Here is an 18,454-nt window from a genome sequence, read left to right as displayed (position 1 = left end):
ATGTTTATATTTAGCTACAATGCTACCTCCTCATTTTGATACTAAGAGCAAGTTTATCAGTGTAAGGAGTCAAGTGTTACACCATTTTGTTTGATGGTATGTAAAATGTGTGGAAAAGGTACCTTTTCACAAATCTGGTCATTTTAACTCAACTATTCTAAAGAACGTACAGTATGCCAGCTTGTGTATTTTCAAATCAATAGCATTTCCACTATGGAGAAATGAAGTCATTTGTTATAATAATGTGAGATGAAAATCCATGACAAATAAGGCAGTAGACAGCTGGATGAGCCAATAAATCAATATGTGCAAAAGTCAGAAGACATCAAGAAAATAATCTACACACTGTAAAAAAGAATTTTTCATTTTAACAAAGAACTTGTTATCCCTGCTGCAAAAAACAGCAAACACTTCATTTATTAAAATAACAACAGGGAATTTTTGTTGTTGTAACATCATTTCCTTGTTAAAGTAAAAAATTGTCGTTACACTAACAGTCACTTTTTGTTAAAACATCTAGAATGTTAAAAACAGCAATTAACAGTTCTGCTGAAACAACGTATGCTTTTGGTCATTTTTTACAGTGCAGGTGCTTACATAAACCATCATAATTGTATGGATGATGGCATTATTGTATTTAGTGGAACTGTCAGATACTTTGATGAAATGAAATGTTAAACAGACAACGAGATACATTGTTATAGATTATACACCAATGACTATGTATAAATCAAGACATATTATATTTAATCCCCTTCCTTTGATTTATACTTTTCAGACTTATACTGTATGCAGCTAGGTGTTATCATGTTTTTCGTAAAGCTTCCAACCCAGACGATTGACCTTTATTAATTTTGACTATGTAGAATTCCATCAGATCCTACCAGATCAGCAGGACTTAACAGTCACAATTCAAGACTGGATCTGCCAACAGTGTGATGAATTCATGATTGTTTTTATCATAAATAAAGATGTCAGTTTCATCACTTATATATAGTCATGCAAGATATCATGCCATCAATATTCTTTTATTTTTAGGAATGCTTTATTTTAAATAGGTTTATTATTATTATTATTGGTAATACTGTGTAGACCTCTATATAGAGTCTAGTGCACAGGTCACAACATACATACAAGTATACAAATTAAATAATTGCTAGTTTTTGTTTGAACTGCATGATCAATATAATTGGAGTCAATCACATTTTGGGGTAGATCATTCCAGATTTTAATTGCTGAAGGGAAAAAGGAGTACATATAAGAATCAATCCTTGTCATTGGTTGCATAAATCTCATATTATGACCTCTGGTACTATGTACAGTGGATATGGGTGTCAGAAATGGATTTTCTGGGATATCAACAAGGTGGTTAATTTGCATCATGCAGTAAAGCAAATTATATCTTAATTGCAGTAAAGCTAAATACATCTCAGCTCTAGAGAATAGAATAGCTAAATATGATTGCTCTATTAGAATATCTCGGTCTTCACTGAACAGAAACCGCTAAGCGAGACTAGCGCCCCCCCTCCCTCTTTCCCGAAAAGAAATGAAAGCAGAGTTGCATCCGGCATAGTCAATAGGTACGGCAGTGCAAAAACCTTCTGCTTGATGTTATACGCATACCAGGTTAGTTATACTCAGATGGTACGATTTTCCGTACCATACGCGTATGGTTGTACCGTACGCGTATACGCGTATGGTACAAAATACGCATATGGTATAGAACATATACACGACCAGTATACACTATTTGATTTGGGGTAGAAAGGAATTTTCAAATAAAGATGGTATGTGATGATGAAGTTGAACACATTGCATCTAATGACAAGCACCTCCTCCATGCAGACAGAGCACTTGCATGTACACCTACATACTCCAGTTGAGCAATCAGTATAGTGTTAATTAAGAAAGTAGACCCTTAGACATGTGTGTTGATACTATAAGGCAGAAGTAAAAAGATATAATATTTCTTCAAAATGTACTGTACCACACAAAAACAGCCAAGCTGTGAAAAAATGGTGCGGCCTTAAAAAGCCTGGGTGAAAAAAGTTGTGAAATCAAAGGTGGTGGCCAAGAAATGGCTGCAATGATGTTAATGCTAATAAATTTTAACAATGCACACAGCCATTATTAAAATTTTTAGCATTAACATCATTGCAGCCATTTCTTGGCCGCCACCTTTGATTTCACAATTTTTTTCACCCAGGCTTTTTAAGGCCACACCATTTTTTCACAGCTTGGCTGTTTTTGTGTGGATTTCACTCCTTTTTGTACTTACAAGGCCCCAAAACCAGCCTATGGCTGACTTTGAGGTTTGTCTTTACTCACATTTCTTCTTTTCTATGTAGATACAATGAAGACAGACTTATAAATGTATTTCATTGCATGATTTAATTCAATATTTGATAATATTATTGTAATATTCTAATAGAGTGGACATTTTTTTGAGGACTTCTACATAGAATGTTCTAGAACAGTCTAGAACTTCTATTGGTAGATCTATGAAATTACAAACGTTTGACTATAAGCAGATTTCAACTAGAAATTTCATTTATAAAGCAGAAATTAAGTAAGGTGATCAGTCAAGGTAGCATGCAGTGGTTCAGTGGTTAAGGATGGAGGTGTTAGGTATGGAGGTCCCTGGTTCAAACTCTGGTAAGTTGTTTTTTTTCGACATTTTTTGCACACCTTTTTACCCCGTGGTGACTGCTCTATTAGAGTATCTCGATCCCGCGATTTTACACTTGCTTAGTTTTTGCTTTATAACTTGGTCGCTGTAACTCTATTGCTATTCAAACTATCAAAAGGCACTGCTACGATGATCAGCCTATCTACACACCAATTTTCAAGTTATTTCTATGCTTGGTTTACCCTGTAGCCGTGACAGAAGTTTGATCTGTTTTTACGTGAATAAACGTCCATAACTCCTTGAATACTACTCAGACTTACAACAAACTTGGTACGTGAATACACCGTTACACGTTCTTAATTTGTGCCAAAGATCGAGGCAATCGAGTTACACGTCTGCATTTTATAGAAATTTTTGCAATGTGTGCGAAAAGAAATCGAAGCCCCCGTAGCCCCCCGTACGGCATAAGAAGAAAAAAACGAAGAAATTAAAACGAAATTTTGGACGCCCATATCTCGCAAATGGCTGTTGCGAATTTAATCTAATTTGCTGTGTGGCGTACCCTACCTGGGGGACAGCTATAATGCAAAAATAGTGTGCTTTGGAGAAGAGGCCATGGAGCTATGCATGAGTGAAAAAGCTGTTTTCTTTCTTCCTGTAAATATACTCACGGTGTGGTCGCCGGCTTTCTTGGCCGCACCAACGTTGAAACCGGGTCACTACTGCTGACCCGGATGACCCACTGACCCGGATAGCAATCCGGGTCAGACCCGGATAGCAATCCGGGTCAGACCCGGATGTGACCCGGATTAATTAAAGCCGAGACGTGTTTCGGCTAGTCTCGGGCGAGCGAACGAGTCTACATTTTGAGCGTTCGATTCGTGTTGAGTAAATATTGCAACTTCAGCCTAGCTGTAGGTTGAAGACCAAAAAAAAAAAAAAAAAAAAAGTCTATCTACTGACAATAGCTACCCCTCACCATAGATACCCTCAGTTTCGTGCTACATACTGCACTTACTAACAAATAGGCGTGGCTGAGCATATGTTGGTAATGCGATAAGTGGGTGTGGCTCACGAGAGAGCTACGCGATAGCGTTTATAAGTTCCACGTCGTCAAACGAACAATTTCGTTTCTCACGTGATCCAATCCGGGTCAGACCCGGATAAATTGTAAACCGGGTCAGACCCGGATGACCCGGAGAAAATGTGACCCGGATGACCCGGATGACCCGACCCGGTTTCAACGCTGGGCCGCACGACACACTACCGTGTGTCTTGATGTATATACAAAATTAATTGTTGCATAGAATGTGATTTTAGTAGTTTATTTAGTTCCTTTGATAAAAATGCAGTTGTTATAATGGGCATAACATCTAATAGAAAGTACAATTGTATGAGCAGTCATTTTGTGAAATAAGAACCACTACACATACAGTGCTGTGGTAATGGATCCTGCCATGATTCCTCGGGATAACTCCGTACTCTAGTCCAGTGCACATGCTTCAAGGTCTCCAACACAGAAGTACCATTAGCACAATTATCTTCATCAAAGAATTCACAATATGCTCTCCTGTACTCACTGGGACTAAACACTATGCAATGTTTAGTTGACAAAATTTCCTATAGTATTAAAGCAAAAATTATTACATAATAATCATCAAACTACAGTACTATGTATAACCTTGAGACACACATACACATTACAATATATCATCAGATATCTAGTAAAACTGTGGATTCTCAAGTATGGTAATTATATTAGTGCTGGATAAATATTATTATAGATTTTTGACTACTCTCTAGCATTAATAATTGAGAAGGGGTGAATACTAGCTATATACTGTACTTTTGTAGCCATGCTTATGTGACATGCTTTATAATACCAGACTACAATGTCGAGTTTACAACTTTTAAAGCATCAGTACACACATTGTAATAAAGTTCCCATGTAAATATTCCTGACACACAAATTAAAGTACATTCATTTAATTCCACAAATCAAAATTAAATTTCATGGCTCTCATAATGTCACTTGATTACAAATGCATCATGTGAGCAGTAAAATGTATAAATAACTACTTTATCTATATAGTATCCAAGAAATTGCAGTATTAGTTTCAACCTTATATTTACATTAGCATGCACAGCTATGTATCCACAAGAAGTATTGTACTTTGCATATACATTGTACGTAATACTAATACAAGAAGAGTATACAGTAGTACAGTATTTCTGTATTAGCAATATATATTTGATCCATACAAAGAGGTCATGTAACCAATTGCAAGGACCTCGATGGCATGATCCAATATGTGTCAAAGCTATGGGTAATTCCCTGTTGCAGTATATATCTGCTATCTTATATATGCATACCTCAATGTCTTGAAGAATATCAGTCAGTGTTTGTAGATACTCAAGCACACTGTTTAACTTACCGATATCTTCTGTATTATTCACTTTCTTCAAACTGTCATTTTCTCAACAAAGTATTCTCCTCTGAATAAAGAATTCTGTAACTGATATTTTATAGCCATTGCAGTTGTGAATACACTACATGTGAAATCAAACTGTTGCAGTGATAAATTGACAATGTCGAGTTCATGATCAGAAGAATTGTTCGAGTGTTCTGTTGGTAGTACAACTGCTTTTCTATGCTATAGAGTTAATACAGTAATACAATGAAGAGTATAGTACACTATTATATACCTTCACCATGTACTGTACTTGTAATTTGATAAGTTCAGATGTACAATAGAACTGTTGTGTCTTGTAGCCAATAGATACTCCACTGTTCCGCTTGTTCTTCGTTGGAGCACTGTGTGCAACAATGATCATAGTTATCAGGAAAATTGTAGTAACTAAAAGCTTATATCCTGAAGCCTCCATGCTGAAGCTAGCCATCTGTTGCTACTGAAGTATACTTTGTAGGGTTCTTGTATAATGCCACAGTGCAAGCAGAGCTTACTGTTATACTCCAAGACCACATGTTTTATGATGTCACTTCATGAAATATACAATATTGGATGTACACAAAGTAATCACTTGGAATGTACACTAGCAACAAATTAAGGTATCTATGACCATAAATGAAACTTAAAATAACAAAAGTGCTGGAAACCATATAGAATCACTGCTATTTCATTATTGTAAGTGATATAGCACTAGAAACAATAAAACTTGTACATGCTGGTAATACATAAGTACGGTAAGGTCCTTCAATAACTACCAGAATATTATTTTACCATCTACTAATATAATTTCAGCTAAATAGTGTAGCAGATTCATTCCATAATGTTTCTAATTGTTATGTTTGATGGATTTATGGTAGAAGATACTGAAACATTCTCTATAATACGTACAGTACTTGTGTCGTCAGTTTCCATCCAACAATTATGGCTACTGATACCATGGCTACTACTATATAGGAGTTTTGTGTATGTAACTACAGGTGTGATAATTATCAGTTAAGTACAACATTGTTGCTCATATATACAGACGTGAAATGGTATCAAAAGAACAGTACAATACACACACACAAATGCATCAGAATCACTGTGAATGCTATTTATTATTTTAATAATTATGTTTCTTGTGTGTGCATGTGTTTTTGTACCTATACATTATCCACAAAATTAAACAGTTCTGGAACCAGATGTCCATGTGTCTATAGTGACAGTGGAAACATGTTTACTGTATACCTGCTAAACATTACAGCAGTGATTAATTAGTAACAATATGTGAATATGTTTTAACCTTTTATACGATGAAAAGGAAGATTTCAACATCCTTAAATAAACAGTGTATGTAGGTGTATAGGTTGTTATGGTAGTTATAATAAAGCCGTTAAAGTATGCATAAACAAGACTATTAATTTTTCACATGAAAAGTATGCTCCATATAAGTGAAACCATTTCCTAAACAATTAACCCTACAGTCGTGTGGCTAATTACCGAATACTATATAGTACAATGAGCATGAGCAATTGCACAATAATTTGTTGTGCTTTGTTGGTTGAAAAAATTCAATGAATATTGAATATGTGTGATACTGCTAACGTAAGCCTTTTACATCACAATAACCATGTGTGTAGGTGTACTGTACATATGGGGGAAGAAAATGTCCAACTATTCTTGTCTCACATATATACAGGTGTAGTCTAGTGGGATGTTTCAAGTACATTTCCTTGTAGATGGTACAGTTACTTGTAGGTTACTAGAGAAGAGTCTTCTGTACTAATTAACTGCATAGCACAGATATCCGCCAAGTGAAGTCTGTGTGATATTGTGTAGCATGATTGCTGTACCATCATTGATACGTGTAATCAGTGTGTAGCATGACTATACAAGGGAATTATACAAGATCAGAGATTTAAAAAATATCAAGTTGTGGGTAACAAATAATGAATACTGGTAATGTATACTGAATACAGAATGTCCTCAAAGCAATTTAGCATTCCATACAGTCTTGAATTCATTTGAATAAGAAATCATCTAGTGCTGTGCATGGAATTAATTACAAGTGTTATATTAAACAAAAGTGTCTGTAAACAGCAGTGTTTACCATATGACTGTATGGGGTTAAAAATATTATTTTGCTGTGAGAACAGTTTCACTAAATCTACAAAATTTCCATGACAGTTCCAATCTAGGTCCCTGAATGTTTTCTTAAAAATTGTAACTTAAAGATTTTTCTAGTGCATAATATTATGCTATATGCAAATGTCAATCACACAAATAGTATGTTTTACTTGCTGTAGTATCCACACAGTTATCACACACATATTTGTATGTGTGCTATAAAAGGACACATGTAATGAATACTTAATACCCACCATCAGTGTTGCCATGTGTGATGTCATGCCATATGATGTCAATGATGGCATGCGTTTTGATGTACTCGCATGGCATCGGTACATCAATTACCGAAATAGGATATTTATCTTTTATATAAATATGAATTAACTATCTCTGCTCACATGCGTTACTAAACCAACTATATTTCCTATCACATGTTTTAAATTCCTCCATTCACATGCTACTGGTGATAACAATCTTAACAAATAAACAAAAATTTTGGTAATCACGGATCATTCATGGAAGCAAGGAAATCCATAAGTGACAGATTATATTCAGTGTGATATCATAGAAGTGTTTCTACATGTGTACATGCATGGGCCATCAGTGTAATAATTTCTAGATATATACATTAAACTGTATACCAAAAAGATTATTTTGCTTAATAAAAGCTAGTACCAAAACGGACAGCCTGATACATGACACAGGTGTTATCAAATGTAGCCAGCAAGCAAAAAATGTCGGTTGTTGCATCAGTGTATATCCTACCTTGATTTGTTTACAAAACTATATAGTGCATAAAAATAATAAGGTTTGATCATGAAATGGGTAGATCTAAGCACTGTTACTATACAACTCGTACAATAATCGATTAGTGGGCGTGGCTCCACGTAAGCTTGCAGACAGCAACGGACACAGTTTCGTACTAGACTGCACTTACTAATAAATGGGCGTGGCTGAGCGTATGTTTGTAACGCGATAAGTGGGCGTGGCTCACGAAAGAGCTACGCGACTAGCGTTTATGAATTATCACGTCGTCAAACGGACAATTTCATTTCTCACGTGATCCAATCAGGGTCAGACCCGGATAATTTGTAAACCGGGTAGGCGGATGACCCGTGACCCGGATGACCCGACCCGGTTTCAACGCTGTACTGGATAGCTCTTTTTGTAGCTGAGCTCTCTACGCAGTGACTTGTTTGTAGCTGAATTCTCTACAGAGTGACTTGTTGTAGCTGAACTCTCTATAGGTGACTTGTTTATAGCTGAATTCTCTTCAGTGTGACTTATAATGTTCTGAATCTCTACATCAACATATTATTTGGAGCTGAACTCTCTACAGGGTGACTTGCTTGTAGCTGAATTGTCTATAAGATTAACTGTTTGTAGCTGAACTCCCTACAGAATAACTTGCGATGTAATATCTATAATGGAGTAAGTTATAAACATAGCTGAATGCTCTATTAGGGTGACTGTTCTATTAGAGTATCTCGATCTCGCATATGCTACACGTAGTTGGCTTTGGAATCATAACTCAGTGGTTTGTAATCCGATTCTTCTGTACTACTGCAAGGACTTTCTATAATAATTATTCCAGCTACACACCGATTTTCAGCTCATTGTTCTAAGTGGTTTGCCTGGTAGGCGTGAAAACTAATAGTTTTTTTTAAATATAAATCGATCGCGTAATTGTGACACAGATTGGGTTTTGTGTCGTATCTCGATGGCCTTTAACTGGATTCCTTTCAAACCACAAAAAGGCACTCCTACGATAGTTACTCCATCTACATAGCAATTTTCAGCTCATTCCTTCAAGCGGTTTACCCTGTGGGCGTGACAGATCTTCGACCTTATTTTACGCAAATAATCGGTTATAATTCCGTGAATGTTCATTGGATTCCTACCAAACTTGGTACTGAGATTCGCCTTAATGAGCTCTTTAAGTGTGCCAAATTTCAGCCCTATTGGAGTACGTATTCGTGTTTTATGGCGGATTTTGCAAAGTGTGCGAAAAGAAGAAGTAAAAGTAGAAGAAAAAACCCAAACTTTGGCTGCTCGTATCTCGGAAACAGATGGAGCGAGTTTCTTCAAATTTTGAATGTAGCCTCCCCTACCTAGCCGGAACTTCTGTAGCAACTTTGGCTTCAATCGGATAAGGAATCACGGAGTTACAAAGGTGTGAAAATTGCGTTTGCTTTCTTCCTGTTAATATACTCATGGTGTGGCGCGCCGGCTTCTTGGGCTGCACAACACACTACCGTGTGTCTTGATTCAAGTTTGGCATTTATCGGTACTGTACACTGCAATTAACCCACTCATGCCAGTCATCATTATCATCATAATCAACATAATTTATGATAGGTGCTATGCTAGCTGATACAACAGGTTGGAAATCATATTCTAGCATAAAAGGTGCAATGTTTATTTGCTAAAAGTTGAGCAATTGTAACTTACCATGTTTGCATGAAAAATTGAGACAGACACAACCGTTGCTGCAAGTGAAATTAATATCCTAATAGTACAATCATGTATACCTAACTTGGAAGGAATTTACTTTGTTATAAAGTACTAGTGCAAATAAATATCTAATCAAAAACAGCCAAGCTGTAAAAAAAAGGTGCGGCCCCTAAAAAGGTCAAGGTGAAAAAAGATGTGAAATCCAAGGTGGCAGCCAAGAAATGGCTGTGATGGTAGGTTAATGGTAAAAATTTTAATAACAACAATTCAGGTGAATTTTGTGCCGCTTGGTCTTGGCACAAAATTCACCTGAATTGTTGTTATTAAAATTTTTACCATTAACCTACAGTACCATCACAGCCATTTCTTGGCCGCCACCTTGGATTTCACATCTTTTTTCACCTTGACCTATTTAGGGGCCGCACCCTTTTTTACAGCTTGGCTGTTTTTGATTAGATATCACTTCTTTTTGTATTTGTATACCCCAAAGCTGGCCATAGGCTGACTTTGGGGCTTTTTTAACCTATCCTATTTCTTTACCACATGAAGAATAAAAAGACAGGGCAGATTTTTAATACTTCAACTGTTTTTGATTTTATCAGTAATTATATAAATATATTTATTACATGTCTATTATTCCCTACTGGATAACTTGTTCGCAGCTGATCTTTCTACTAAGGGACTTGAAATGTAGCTAAACTCTCTACAGGTTGATTTGTTAGTAGCTGCACTCTCTACAGGGCGATTTGCTTGTAGAAGAACTCTCTACAGGATAGTTTCTTTGTCACTGAACTCTCTACAAGGTGACTTGTTTCTAGCTGGCTCTCTACAAGATGACTTCCTCTAGCTGATTTCTCTACAAGGTGACTTGTATCTAGCTGAACTATCTACAGGATGATCTATTTGTAACTGAAATCTCTACAGGATGACTTGTTTCTAGCTGATCTCTCTATAGGGTAACTTATTTCTAGCTGAACTCTCTACAGAGTGGGTTCTTTATAGCTGAACTCTCTACAAGATCACTTCTTCTAGCTGATCTCTCTATAGGGTGACCTGGTCTCTCTGCAGGGTGACTTTTATCTAGCTGAACACTCTACAGGGTGTTTTTTTGTAGCTGAACTCTCTACAGGGTAATTTATTTGCAGCTGAACTCTATGCAGGATGATTTGTTTGTAGCTGAACTCTCTACAGGATGGTTTCTTTGTAGCTGAACTCTCTACAAGGTGACTTGCTTCTAGCTGATCTCTCTACAGGGTGACTTGTATAGCTGAACTCTCTACAGGGTGATCTGTTCATAGCTGAACTCTCTGGGTGATTTGTTTGTAGCTGAACTCTCTACAGGATGGTTTCTTTGTAGCTGGTCTCTACAAGGTGACTTGTTTCTAGCTGATCTCTCTACAAGGTGACTTCTCTTACTACAGGGTGACTTGTATCTATAGCTGAACTATCTACAGGATGATGATCTGTTTGTAGCTGAAATCTCTAAAGGGTGATTTGTTTGTAGCTGAATTCTCTACAGGATGACTTGTTTCTACATATAGCTGATCTCTCTATAGGGTAACTTATTTCTAGCTGAACTTTCTACAGAGTGGGTTCTTTATAGCTGAACTCTCTACAAGATCACTTCTTCTAGCTGATCTCTCTATAGGGTGACCTGGTCTCTCTGCAGGGTGACTTTTATCTAGCTGAACACTCTACAGGGTGTTTTTTTGTAGCTGAACTCTCTACAGGGTAATTTATTTGCAGCTGAACTCTATGCAGGATGATTTGTTTGTAGCTGAACTCTCTACAGGATGGTTTCTTTGTAGCTGAACTCTCTACAAGGTGACTTGCTTCTAGCTGATCTCTCTACAGGGTGACTTGTATAGCTGAACTCTCTACAGGGTGATCTGTTCATAGCTGAACTCTCTGGGTGATTTGTTTGTAGCTGAACTCTCTACAGGATGGTTTCTTTGTAGCTGGTCTCTACAAGGTGACTTGTTTCTAGCTGATCTCTCTACAAGGTGACTTCTCTTACTACAGGGTGACTTGTATCTATAGCTGAACTATCTACAGGATGATGATCTGTTTGTAGCTGAAATCTCTAAAGGGTGATTTGTTTGTAGCTGAATTCTCTACAGGATGACTTGTTTCTACATATAGCTGATCTCTCTATAGGGTAACTAGTTTCTAGTTAACTCTCTACAGAGTGGGTTCTTTGTTGCTGAACTCTCTACAAGGTGACTTCTTCTAGCTGACCTCTCTATAGAGTAACCTGATGTCTCTGCAGGGTGACTGTTATCTTGCTGAACACTCTACAGGGTGATTTGTTTGTATCAAAACTATCTATAGGGTGATTTTTTTTATACCTGAACTTTCTACAGGGTGATTTGTTTGTAGCTGAACTCTCTACAGGGTGATCTGATCTCTCCACAGGGGGTAATTTGTTTGTAACTGATATCTCTACGGGTAGATTTGTTTGTAAGTGAACTCTCTACAAGGTGATTTGTTTGTAGCTGATTTCTCTACAGGGTAATTTGTTTGTATCTTAACTCTCTACAAGGTGATTTGTTTGTAGCCGAACTCTCTACAGGATGATGTGTTTCTAGCTGATCTCTGTACAGGGTGATTTTTTTTTGTAGCTGAACTCTCTACAGGGTGATTTGTTTGTAGCTGATCTTTCTACAGGGTGATTTAGGTTGTAGCTGCTCTCTCTACAGTGGGTGATTTGTTTGTAACTGAAATCTCTCAGGTTGATTTGTTTGTAGCTGAAGTCTCTACAAGGTGTTTTGTTTGTAGTCGATCTCTCTACAGGGTAATTTGTTTGTAGCTGAACTCACTGCAAGGTGATTTGTTTGTAGCTGATCTCTGTACAGGGTGATGTGTTTGTAGCTGAACTCTCTACAGGGTGATTTGCTTGTAACCGAATTCCCTATATTGTGTCTAGTGTGTATATAGCTGATCTCTCTACAGGTTGATTTGTTTGTAGCTGAACTCTCTACAGGGTGATTTGTTTGTAGCTGATCTCTCTACAGGGTGATTGTTTGTAGCTGATCTCTCTACAGGGTGATTTGGTTGTAGCTGATCTCTCTACAGTGGGTGATTTGTTTGTAACTGAAATCTCTACAGGTTGATTTGTGTGTAACTGAAGTCTCTACCTGGTGTTTTGTTTGTAGCTGATCTCTCTACAGGGTAATTTGCAAGGTGATTTGTTTGTAGCTGATCTCTCTACAGGGTGATGTGTTTGTAGCTTAACTCTCTACAAGGTGATTTGTTTGTAGCTGAACTCTCTACAGGGTGATTTGTTTGTAGCTGATCTCTCTACAGGGTGTTTTGTTTGTAGCTGATCTCTCTACAGGGTAATTTGTTTGTAGCTGAACTTACTGCAAGGTGATTTGTTTGTAGCTGATCTCTTTACAGGGTGATTTGCTTGTAACCGAATTCCCTATATTGTGTCTAGTTTCTAGCTGATCTCTCCTATAGGTTGATTTATTTGTAGCTAAACTCTCTACAGGGTGATTGGTTTGTAGCTGAACTCTCTACAGGATTGTTTCTTTGTCACTGAACTCTCTACAAGGTGACTTGCTTCTAGCTGATCTCTGTAGACGGTGACTTCTTCTAGCTGATCTTTCTACAGAGTGACTTGTATAGCTGAACTCTCTACAGGGTGATCTGTTCATAGCTGAACTCTCTACAGGTTGATTTGTTTGTAGCTGAAATCTCTTATTTCAAACTGATTTCACTGTAGGATAACTTGTTTGTAGCTGAACTCTCTACAGGATGGTTTCTTTGTAGCTGAACTCTCTACAGAGTGATTTTTTTGTAGCTGAACTCTATATAGGGTGATTTGTATGTACCTGAACTTTCTACAGGGTGATTTGTTTATAGCTGAACACTCTGCAGGGTGATTTGTTTGTAGTTGATCTCTCTACAGGGTTTCTTTACAGCTGAGATCTCTACAGGGCAACTTCTTCTAACTGAGCTCTCTCTTGTTTCTAGCTGTTCACTCTACAGAGTAACTTGTTTGTATAGCTGAACTCTTTACAGGTGGTTTTTTGGTTGCTGAACTCTCTACACTGTGACTTGTTTGTAGCAAAATTCTCTACAGAGTGACTTGTATGTAGCTGAATTCTCTACAGAGTGACTTACTTGTAGCTGAACATTGTATAAACTATAAAGTGACTTGTCTGTACACGTAGTTGGCTTTGGAATCATAACTCAGTGGTTTGTAATCCGATTCTTCTGTACTACTGCAAGGACTTTCTATGATGATTATTCCAGCTACACACCGATTTTCAGCTCACTGCTCTAAGCGGTTTGCCTGAAAACTAATAGTTTTTTATTCATAAAAATCGATCGCGTAATTGTGACACAGGTTGGGTTTTGTGTCATATCTCGATGGCCTTTAAATGGATTCCTTTCAAACCACAAAACGGCACTCCTACGATAGTTACTCCATCTACATAGCAATTTTCAGCTCATTCCTTCAAGCGGTTTACCCTGTGGGCGTGACAGACCTTCGACCTTATTTTACGCAAATAATCGGTCATAACTCCGTGAACGTTTATCGGATTCCTACCAAACTTGGTACTGAGATTCGCCTTAATGAGCCCTTTAAGTGTGCCAAATTTCAGCCAGATTGGAGCACGCATTCGTGTTTTATGGCGGATTTTGCAAAGTGTGCGAAAAGAAGTAGTAGAAGAAGAAAAAAACGAAGAAAAAAAGAAGAAAAAAAAACCAAACTTTGGCCGATCGTATCTCGGAAATGGATGGAGCGATTTTCTTCAAATTTGGAATGTGAACTCCCCTACCTAGCCGGCACTTCTGTAGCAACTTTGGTTTCAATCAGATAAGGAATCACGGAGCTACAAAGGTGTGAAAATCGCGTTTACTTTCTTCCTGTAAATATACTCACGGTGTGGCGCGCCGGCTTCTTGGGCCGCACGACACACTACCGTGTGTCTTGATTTCAATGGCGGATCCAGGATGGGGCATTTGGGGCAAATGCCCCCCCTTCAAGAAATTGCATACAAGATCAAGATACTCTAATAGAGCAGTCAATTACTCTAATAAAGCAGTCACAATGTTCATGAGGCAGTGTAGCTTACCTATGAAGCTATAAAATAGGATTTTATTTTACATAACAGACGTGATATAGTTGGTAAGGATAACTAGCTATTATTGTTGTGACCTTTTTTTTTTTTTTTTTTTTTGGTCTTCGACTGGTTTTCAGGAAGTTTTTTTGGTCTTCAACTGTTTTTCAGAAAGTGCCCCCCCTCTTTCCAAACTCTGGATCCGCCCCTGGATTTAGTGCAAATAATTATTTGAAACACAAAAAGAAATAAAATCCATGCAAAAACATCCAAGATGTATAAAAAGGGTGTTGTTATGCATTTCACTTCACTCCATGTTCTAGTTAATGCCCTACCCGCTCTGGAACATGCGCTTCTTAATAACAATACAGCACACAATCACACACCCCCATAAAGAAAGGCACTGTCACACATACTGCATAATCTCTACAAAAACAACAAAGTTAGCATTACAGTTATAACCTAAAAAACCCAGATAAATACAACAAAACAAAAATCAAACTTAATTAGAGTCCACAGGTTCAGGTGTTCATTCCCTGGACAGGGCATCAGCCAAAACATTATCTCTGCCAGCAATGTGACGAATGTCCAGGTCAAGGATCACAAAGCCAAACTCCATCACCGTAGACGCAGGGACTGGCTTCAATATCAATGGAACCACTGGAATTGGATGATTCGGTTTGCCCACCACTTAACAAACATGATGGGTCCTGCAGAACTAAGCCACATCATGCTTCAGCTTTGGCAAGTAGAAATGAGCAAGTATCTTGCGATATGTCTCATTGACACCTAAGTGTCCAGCCATGGGAGATGCATAGGCCAGGGACAAAACTTCCCCTCGAAACTTCTGAGGGAGGACAATCTGATGTAAAATCTGCCACTCCTCATTAGCTGGTACATCCAAGGGTCTCCACTTCCGCATCAGGACCCCTGACTTCCTATAAAAACAATTGTCATGCTTATGCATCAGCATCATTCATTAACAGACGCAATTCAACATCATCTTCTAGGGCTAGGATCAGCTGCTCCCTACTACACAGAGTAGCTTCAGCTCTTACAAGGTCATCATTAGCACACACAGTGTCCTCGCTATCACCAGTATCACTTAACATCACACCACCTGAAACCTGTTGACTAGAGCTAGCAACGTCAGGTTGTGTTGTGTCACTGGGTTGCAAAGCTGCTCATCTTGCTGCAGCCCTAGTAACTGCACACGGAAAAGCCCTGGAATAGTGGGTATTGACTTGTCCACATCTGTAGTCAACTCAGGGTTGCTGGTCACTGACAAATCAGGTGTCACTCTACTGCCTGCTAAATCATTTCCTAAGAGTATAGAAATCCCCTGGACTGGAAAGCTAGGCCTTGTCCCCACTACAACTGGTCCAGTAACCAAACCACAATGAAGAAACACAGTATGGAGTGGCACACTAATAGGTGCAAGTCCCATCCCCTGGATGAACATGGTAGCTTCAGTTGCTATTTCCTTAGATAAGGGTAAGGTACCTTCCACAATGAGACTATGGGTTGCCCCCATGTCTCTCAAGATTGTAATTGGCACTTGTACTCCTTCCTTTGACAGTGAAACAGAACCCTTGGACACAAAGGGGTTGACTGGTTCATGTAGAGACAATGGCATAAGTCTGCTGTCAGACTTTGGTTGTACATGATGAGGAGTACAGCCAAGAGTTGGGCTGGGCATTCTTCTTCAACATTCAGCCATGACGTGACCCTTCTTCTTACAGTAAAAGCACACTGGCACATTGTACTTACTGGACCTCGATCCATCAAGCTGACATGTATCATTAGAAGATTTACCACTGGCAGAGCCTGATGCTCCACCATTGTGATTACCCTTGGATCCAGCACCACTCTGGGAATCTTTTGAACAAGTACCCTTAAGAGTCAATGAATAATCCTCTGCCAAGACAGCAGCTTGGTGAAGACTTTCTGCATTCCGTTCATCAAGGTAAGTTTTTGTGTGGGCAGAAATGCAGGATTTAAATTCTTCAAGTGAAATAAGTTGACGAAGTTTGTTGAAGTCATGAGTTACTTCCTTGGACACACACCACTGATCAAATTGTACTTCCTTTTCCCTAGTAAACTCTTTAAAAGTTTGCAAGACCTCTTTGCGACTGTTCCGGAACTGCTGTCTGTAATAGGGATGCCATAATAGTTGTGACATACAACATGTCATGACATAAAGCTCCATGATATGACATGACATAGGCTTCTTTATGTCGAGACATAAATATCTCCTAATAATGCACACTTTTCCATTCATTTTAATCAAATTTGATGCAATAAATTGGGAAAAGTTGACCAATAAGTATGAGCAATGTTGGTTATTGATGTCATAGTTAATATTGCTGATGCTTAAGTTGATATTTTTGCATGTTTGAATCAAAATAATATAGCTATACAGTTTCATAAGTAACAGCTTCAGTTGTGAAACTTTAAGAATTGCATATGTCATGACATAAACCTCTATGACATGTGAAATAAAAATTTCTATGTTGTGACATCCTAGTTTGCTAGCTTCTGGGACTAGTTCATAAGCCTTGAGTATTGCACTCTTGGCTGAGTCATATCAGGAGCTCTGCTCATTCAATCAACAGTGCAGAATAAACCTCATGGACTTTCCCTGTTAAAACACACTGGAGTAAGAGTGTCCATACATTCCAAGCTGGTAGCAATCTTCTCATAATGTAAGAAATGTTTATCTACCTTGAATGGAGGGACAAATTTTATGTGCTTACTGATATCAAACTGGGAAGGATTGGTAGGTCGTGGGGTGGTAGCAGGAGGAGCTTCTAATTCTTTATTCATGGTTGGATAGATAGTTCTTTCTCACAAATTTCCAATTCTTTAAGCTTTAGCTGGCTCTCTCTTTCCCTTTCCTTATCCTGGAGTTCAAGTTTCCGCAATTCTAAACTGTTCTGATCTGTACCAGACACCATTGGTGGTTCAACCTCCTCCACTGACACTATCTCCTCTTCCACTAAATGATCAATAACTATCTGTTTGGTTTGGCTCTTCTTCATTGTACTACCAACCCCAGCTTGTAACCGATACTAACTCGGCCTTCTTCAATGACCAAACAACTCTTAGGGTCAGTTCCTCTACAAAAGTTTCAATATTGAAAGGCTCCATTGTGTGACTATTAAACAAAAATGATAACGAAGCATTAACCACTGCCAAATTCTCTTCACGAGGATAGGAAAACTAAACAGTGCAGCTGGCTAGAGCATGGTGATAAACGATGACAATGGCAGTCAATCCCTGCTAACAAATGAAGCGAGAAATACAGTAACATAATCTTATGCATACCCACCATTAATCCAGCACCAAGGAATTTGAGTCTGAGGTTAAGAAAACAAAATGATGGGTTGCTTAATCCTTCGGATGATCCACCTTCCAGTACTTACACACGTTCACAACTCGCAGTGCTCTTCTGCTTGCTTCTTAGACTTATTTGCCTCTGCCGTCTCTCTCCCGGACAAGCCCCCAAACCTGTTACGGCCGGAGCACATTTCACTTCACTCGGCAATCTAGTTAATGCCCTACCACACCCTGGGGCGTGCACTTCTTATTAGCAATACAGCACACCATTGCAGTATGGCCTTCAAAAGACTGAGTGAAAAAAGTTGTGAAATCACAAGTGGTAGCCATGAAATTGTTGCAATGTTGTTAATGATAATAATGGATTTTGCATTGTTTAAAAT

The sequence above is a fragment of the Dysidea avara genome, chromosome 1, assembly GCF_963678975.1.
Source record: "Dysidea avara chromosome 1, odDysAvar1.4, whole genome shotgun sequence".
NCBI classification, from domain to species: domain Eukaryota; kingdom Metazoa; phylum Porifera; class Demospongiae; order Dictyoceratida; family Dysideidae; genus Dysidea; species Dysidea avara.
Note: the sequence above shows the minus strand (reverse complement) of the source record.